We start from the raw sequence: 7,931 nt of genomic DNA, 5'->3' as shown, positions 1-7,931 counted from the left end.
GCTACCTCAGATGCTGTGATTTCCAGGGGAGGAAAAATATATTTTTCCCCTTCACTTCTAAGTTCTCAACTGGGACCACTGTAACAAAAGGCAGAGCAACAGGAAAAATTCATATACATTTATTTAATAAAAGTTTTACATGACGTGGGAATCTTCATAAGGGAATGAAGCTCCAGAAACAGTTCAACCTGAGCGTTTTTATGCTAGTTTTGATGAAAAGCGGAGGGCACTTCTCACAAGAGGGTTTTATGATGTGCTTTAGGAGAAGTTCAGGAAGTCCTTCCTTCAGCTCAAAATATTCAGGGCCTAAGTGCCATGTTTGAGGGTAGCCTGTCCTGAATGCCTTCAGATTGTCAGGATGCCTGTTCTCCAGCCCAGGATTCTCCCCTTGTTACTAAGCTCAAGATGACTGTGATCTCCTGGGGGATGAGTTTCTGGCCCCCAGAGGGCTTCCAGGACAAATATCAGTGTGGATCCCTTCTCGGCCTTTTGGCTGAGATCAAGTGTAGTATCTGTTTTATCAGTTTAATATCTGGTATGTCCTCTATCCGAGGACAATACATTAAATGGATTTTTGCAGCACGAAGTGGAGTAGGAGCTGGCTCCATCCATTTCACGCGTCAGCCTGGTATTGCAGTGGAACGGTGCACCCGTTCTTTCACCGTGGTAACAAAAGGTGCAGAATTGATACACCTAAAGCTCCACACTCAGGCTGTTTAAATCACTAACTACATACACTCGGGATGTCAATGATCAAGCCCATTTCTTCTCGCTTATCTACAGCATAATCTCTTTTTCAACATGGCTCTAGTTCATCTCTCCCCTCTCCGGTTGCAGAACTACGTTCACAATTGCGGTTGCCAAGTGATGGTCATAACGGTAATTGTGGACACCAACAACTCCAGAGGAGAAAGGGTGAGGTCTTGTGAGACCTCGAGACCGTGGGGTAGTCAGCTGTCGTTTTTGAGGTATTTCTTCGCTTTGCACAGAGGGCATAATGTGAAAATGGCCATCTTCTTCATGTGCTCCTGTCTCTGAGGAAGAAGAGCAATTTAAAACCAAACTTGATAATTTTCTCTGTGGCTGCAGACCCACACACAGAGGACCTGACTGAAACCCCTGTGACTCTGTCCAGTTTTTCCAGTATCAAGTCTGGCACTGGCTCTGTCAAGAAGTTGGTAATCAAAAACTTTAAAGATAAACCTCTGATGCTGGAAAAGTATACTGAAGAACTATGGCAAAAATTAAAAGAGGCTACACAAGCTATCCAGAACAATGTCTCCATTAAATACTCCCAGGAAGAACTCTATCAGACTGTTGAAAACTTTTGCTCCTACAATTATCTGCAAATTTGTATAAAGAACTAAAGTGGCTTTGTGAACTCCATATCAAGGCACAAGTTCATCAGTTCAGAGAGAATTCTTTGGATAGTGACTATTTTCTAAAGAAAGTGGATAAATGCTGGCAAAATCATTGCAGACAAATGATCATGATTCCTAGATAGAACTTACATTTTTAAGGATTCCAGTGTTATCATCCATTTGGGACATGGGGCTTGAATTATTTGTGATCAGAACATTTAGAGCAAGACTATAGATGGGACTCTTCTGTTGATTGAAAAAGAAAGAAATGGTGATATGGTTGATCAATGTTTGATTCAAAGACTTTTAAATATGCTTTCTGATTTGCACATTTACCAAGAATCTTTTGAGAATAAATTCCAAGAAGAAACAAGGAAGTTCTATACAACAGAGGGAAGGAACTTAGTGCAAAAACAAGAGGTATTTGGAATGAAGATAACGATTAATAGTTTTATGATTCATAGAGCAGATTATTCAATACCCTGTGTAGTAGACATTGCCTGATAGTAAGGTCTAATAGTTGTGGCCTGATGTGGTTATATGTAATAAGCTGTATTTGTTTGCATTTATATATGTGCAGACACACTTTTTGTGGTGACACTTATATTAGCTTCATTTTTATTCTGGGTCACTTTTGCTAAAGGTTTGTTGATTTTGTTTATCTTTTGAAAGAACCAAGTTTTTGCCAGTTGATTTTTTTGCATTTTTTTTCTCATTTCTCTTTGCTTGAATTCCATGCTAAATGTTACTTTCATCACTTGGTTTTGGTTCATTTTGATCTTTTTCCTGTGTCTTCAGGAGCAAAGTTGGGTTTTTGAGACCTTTCTTTTCCAAATATATTCACGACTATCACCTTCCCTGTAAGTAGCTGCATTCCTTAAATTTTGGTATGTTGTATCTTCATTTTCATTCATATTAAAGTACTTTTGAGTTTCAAAAAAAATGTCAGTGTGGACTCTGATTCTAATAATTTGTTTTGCCTTTATCAGCTTTACAGATGTGGCCTTTTGACATAGGTCCAGAATTATAGAAACTATCCGATTTTTTAAAGGTCCTTAACTACCTTTACCCTGGTGAGCATTTCATAAGGTATGTAATTGTCATATCACATTGTACACCTGAAACGAATATCTTTTATATCAATTATACTTTAATAAAAAAAGACCTATTGGCTAACTAAATATTCTACCTAATGTGTTTCTTGTCTTATTACAAGATTATGTTTCTCTGGCCTGTGTGTCATGGGTGGCATGGCAAGCATGGGTAATTTGGTACTAAGTTCTGGATCATGACTGACCTCTGTATCACTTTCTGAAGAAACTGGTCCTGACTAAAGTAACCTTTCCCTTAGCTTTTGGTTGTGGGCTGTATCATCAAGATTCTTTATTACAGCCTGGCTACCTTAAGCAATAAAAGAATATTTGAAAAAAAATATTGGGTAACTCAGAAGCTGGAGAATTAGGCTCACAAAACAGGCAAAACCTAAGGGAAAGACATAGTCAGACAGGAACTACTGCAGTCATAGCTGAATACTTCTCTGGCCGTTCCAATCAGCTGTCCCTGGACACTGTCATCAGTCATATAAAATGTTGCTAAGGCACCATCACAACTACTGAGAAACAAATCTCACAGTCCCTCCACCATTTACTTAAGAATTAAAGTTTGAATGTACATTTAGCCAAGTCATGTGCAACAAGAGGATGGTACTTGCCCAATTCATGGCTTCTCCAGTGCTCCCTGCCACCCACCAAGACTCTTACAGTGAGGGTTTTCCCCACACTAGCAATGCTTAATAGCCAAAATCATGACAAATGGGCTAATCCTCATGGGCCCTATAGACCCTGGTCATTTCTGTCCATCTAGAACTTAGACCATGACAGCACTTACATTGAGACTCAGGGTTGGAAGAAATGAACTGGAGATAGAATTCCACTGAGCTAAAATTCCATGTGATTTGGTTCTCCTCCTTCCAGTTTATTGCTTAATACCACTTTGGGAAGCCCACATCACACTGCTAGGCCTTCCCACTTGGATACACTGAACTTAGCAGCCACTTAGGTATTGATGATACAGCCACCATCACAAACTAGAATAGCCCTAAACAATACTTCCCTACTTTTCTCATGTCATAGACAATGGTGATACTGGTAAGGCACATTAACACAAACAGAAGCAGTTTTTGGGATAGAAGCATTCAACCTGGGGATGTGCCCAGGTGGCTGTCTGAGGCCACTTAAAGGACTATGGTGATGAACATCTTAGTTCACCTTTATTCACCCTAGACCCTCTAAAATCTATCATGGGATTAGGCCAGACTAGTAGAGACCCAAGGACTGGAACCACACTGTTTTTACTGAACTAACCTTCCGAACAATGCCATGGGCTTGTAGTGAAGGTTATTCAGTCCATAATGATTCATTACTGTGTAGACAGTACAGATGGATGTTGTCCATTATACCACACATATCCTCTCAGTTACACCCACAGGAGAACTTTCTCTCTGATCTCAATATCAAGGAAAGCCATGTGCTCTTGAGCAGCTGTTTTTGTTTTACGGCACAGGCAGGACACTGAATCTTATAATGGATCAAATTTCTCTGCTAAACTGGCTCTGGGAGGGTTAGAGTAAAATCTGAAGCTTGTCTTGAACACATTCACAGGGCTTCAGGACATGTATTTTCTTTGCTAACCTCGTACATGGTCCCATCTCACTTTCCTACCCTTATGTATCCTGACAAATTTACATTTACTTCGCCCTGTTATCTTATATATATTTTGTAATCCATTTTAGATAATTTTAGGAAATGGAAAGAAGGGAAAAGAGGAAAGGAAGGAAGGAAAGAAGGCAGGCAGGCTGACTGCCTTAAAATTCTTGACCAATTATATCACATTTATTTCTTCAGCTAAGTTACACCCAAAAGGTAAGTTCTCCAAGGTGTGAACTATAACTTGCTCATTTTTATGTACTGAAACAAATGGCTCTCAAAAAATAAATAAGTAATTGTGGATAAAAATATATTTCACAACAACATGCCTGTACTTAATACCACCAAATTGTGCACTTAAAAATGGTTAAAATGCTCTTGAACATCAACATGAGTAATTCTTTTCTGGCTATGTCTCTCCAGGCAAGGGAAACAAAAGAAAAATAAATACACAAGACTGCAGCAAACTAAAAAACTTCTGCACAGCAAAGGATACCATCAACAAAATGAAAAGGCAACCTACTGAGTGGGAACATATAGTTGCAAATGACATACCAATAAGGGGTTAATTTCCAAAATATATAAAGAACTCATACAACTCAACACCAAAAAACAATCTTATTTAAAAATGTTCAAAGGACCTGAATAGACAGTTTTCCAAAGACAGGCACATAGGCAACTGATACATGAAAAGATACCCAGCATCATTAATAGTCAGGGAAATGCAAATCAAAACCATAATGAGGTTATCACCTCATACCCAGTCAGAATGGCTGAATCAAAAGGACAAGAGACAGCAAGTGTTGATGAGGATGTGGAGGAAAGGGAACCCCATGCATTGTTGGGAGGAATGTAAATTGGTATAGTCACCATGATAAAACATAGAGGTTCCTCAAAAAATTTAAGAAAAGAAATATCACATGACCCAATAATTCCATTTCTGGAAATATACCAAGATAAAAACCCCTATGCTTATTGCAGCATTATTTACAATAGCCAAGATATGAAAGCAGCCTAAGTATCTATCAATAGAAGAATGGATAAAGAAGAAGTTGTACAGGTATACAATGGAATGTTCAGCCATAAAAAAGAACAAAATATTGCCATTTGTGACCACATGAGTGCACCTAAGGGTATTATACTAAATGAAATAAGTCAGGTAGAGAAAGATACATGTTATATGATTTCACTTATATGTGGAATCTGAAAGATAAAACAAATGAACAAACAAAACAGAAATAGACTTAGAAACACAAGAGAATAAACTGGTGGTTGCCAGAGAACCATGGAGGTGGTGATGGGAAAAATAGGTGAAGGGGATAAAGAGATACAAACTTCCAATTATAAAATAAATAAGTAATGGCAATAAAATTTACAGCATAGGTAATATAGTCAATAATACTGTAATATCTTTGTATGGTGACAGATGTTAACATTTACCCTGGTGAACACTGCTTAATGTATATAATTGTTGAATCACTATGTTGTACACTTGGAACCATAACATTATATACAACTATGCTTCAATTAAAACAAAAGAAAATGGCTAAAATGATAAATTTTGTTATGTATATTTTACTATAGTAAAAATATTTTCAACTATCCATTAAGATAAAAAACATTTTATAGTTCTACTAAATCTTAAGCTTCTTAAAAGAAAGAACTGTCTTATTTGTCTTTGTGATATACCTTTCACTCCACCAGGCCCTAGAACCATAAAATGCACACAAGCTGGTATTTGATATTTTTTTAATTGGATTCCCTGAAGATATAAGTAGACTTCACATGTAGGCAGTTGCCTCTGAGTGTTATTTGGAACTCCCAAAGGTTCTGGGTGTGAGAGAGTATCCCCCAGCATTCATGGTAACTGAAATTCCTACCATTCCTTTTGGTTAAGTTCATATTAAAGGCAGATATCTATCCAAAAAAGAGGAACATTTTTTAAATACATAATTTTTAAAGCTATCTAGCTGAGAGTATAGCTCTGGAGATGGGAGTTAAGAGAGGAAATGGGGCTAGTGTTTCAAACAGGGTACATTCTAGAACATAGTAAGGATACGAGGTCTGGTGAGAGCGGGAATCCACACTCTGCAGTGGAAAGCCATGAGCTTCTAGAGGGCCTGGTAGAGGCACTCACTGTGTGACCCTGGGGGAAAAGGACACTACAAAACGTAAGAGGGAGCACTGACATTCTGGAAGGTTTTTATCATGAATATGAAGACAGAGCTGCTTTCTGCCCAGAGTAGTCTGTAATAACACTGAACACCAGATCACAGATGCAGAGCTGGAAGGAATCTTAAAAATCACTGAATCCCGTACTCCTCTCTTATAACTGTAAAAGCGAGACAGTTGGTGGCATAACCAAGAGAAAATCCAAGCCCAAATCAGCGCTACTTCCAAACCACACGCCTCACTTGTCTATTTTGAGTAGAAGATTTTTATTTCCTGATTTGTGCCTGATGATTTGATTCTAGCAGCTGGAACACCAGTGATTTCCCAGGGTAATGGAGTGCTTACTGCACACCAGGTTGCAAAAGCTCACAATAATCGGGGAGAACTCAAATTGCAAACTACGGCAAGTGAAAATCCCACACTGACTCAGGAATAACATGTGTTAATCTTTCCCTGATGAAGGTGGACAAATTGTTTATATCTTAGAAAATACTTGGCAGCCTTTTCTGCCATTTTGCCAAGAAAAATCTCCTTCCAACATTATTTCCATTGGGGCATTCATCATTCCATCCCCACAGGCTAAAAATACAGAGGCATCATGGGAGGGAGGAGAGGGGATGGAGAGGCATGTGCCCTCCTGCGAGTGCTACCAGTCTCACTAGTGCAACTGTCTTGCAGAGTCCAGAACTGGTTTAACCCATTACACCAAACTGCTCCTTCGCCCAGCTATGGTGCCCATCTTCCCCCTCATTGATCCTCTTCTATATTTTCTCCTTTTCTGCCTCCTGAAAGTCTATGCTTTTTATAACCATCTGGTTCATTTTCACTAGGCAGGGTTTTCTCTTCTTCCTTCCTTTTCTTCCCATTTTCCTGTTTGGGAAACACAAGAAACATTCACCAGGGAATGGTGTACACTCGGTGTACTTGATTCATCATATTTACAGAGTCTGAAAAACAAGACTCTAGGTAATTCAGAAATACTGTGGCATTGGGGAATGTTCCCATCTTTAATTCCTCTAAAGATCTGAGGTTGTGGGTAGATAATAGAGTTAAACTCACATGGAAATAACAATTGTTATAAACTCTTTAAGCTGTGGATGTTTATATAACACTTGACTATGTTCCAGGCAATATTTTCAATGCTCTTCCACTTTTAACTCATTTGATCCTCATAACAACCCTTTAAGGTAGATACCATTAAAATCCCCATTTTTCAGAGGAGGAAACCATTGCATAGAGATGTTACATAACTCGCCGGTGAACTCAGCTAGTAGCTGGCAGAAATGGATATGAACCTAGGCACCTCCCCGTTAACCCCAGCCCACGCTATCTCCACACCCACACATGATGCCTTCCTTTTCTTGCCCTATGACGCTGGCTCTAACCATGTGGTTAACACTGGACTCTATCACCTTGAGAGTTGAGGGCTAGCAGTTAGCGTTTGCAGCTGAGCTGTGCTCTGCCCGGGTTCGGTGACCGGCTTTAACCCTTGCCAAAGTGGGCCGGTGGTGCTCTCCTCCCTCTCAGCATTCACTCTTCTTCACGGGACCGTGTGGCCATCCTCAGCACAGAGCCCTGGGGCTCTAAGTTGAAGAGAAGAGTGCTAATAAAAATTGTTAACAATTATTGAATGCTTTAGTATACGGTAGGCCCTGGTCTAAGATCTTTGTGTACTATCTCATTTAATTCTCAA

At 39.2% G+C, this 7,931-nt stretch overlaps 1 non-coding gene across 1 annotated transcript; it reads left to right on the top strand.

The window, feature by feature from the left end:
- Window positions 1–473: 473 nt before the first annotated feature.
- Window positions 474–655, top strand: LOC118932040 (U2 spliceosomal RNA). The gene has a single exon (XR_005032594.2). It is a non-coding gene; the product is annotated as a U2 spliceosomal RNA (small nuclear RNA).
- The last annotated feature ends 7,276 nt before the right edge of the window (window positions 656–7,931 follow it).

This window comes from Manis pentadactyla, chromosome 12, assembly GCF_030020395.1.
Source record: "Manis pentadactyla isolate mManPen7 chromosome 12, mManPen7.hap1, whole genome shotgun sequence".
Lineage (NCBI taxonomy): Eukaryota > Metazoa > Chordata > Mammalia > Pholidota > Manidae > Manis > Manis pentadactyla.
This window is presented reverse-complemented; position numbering and strand designations above follow the sequence as displayed.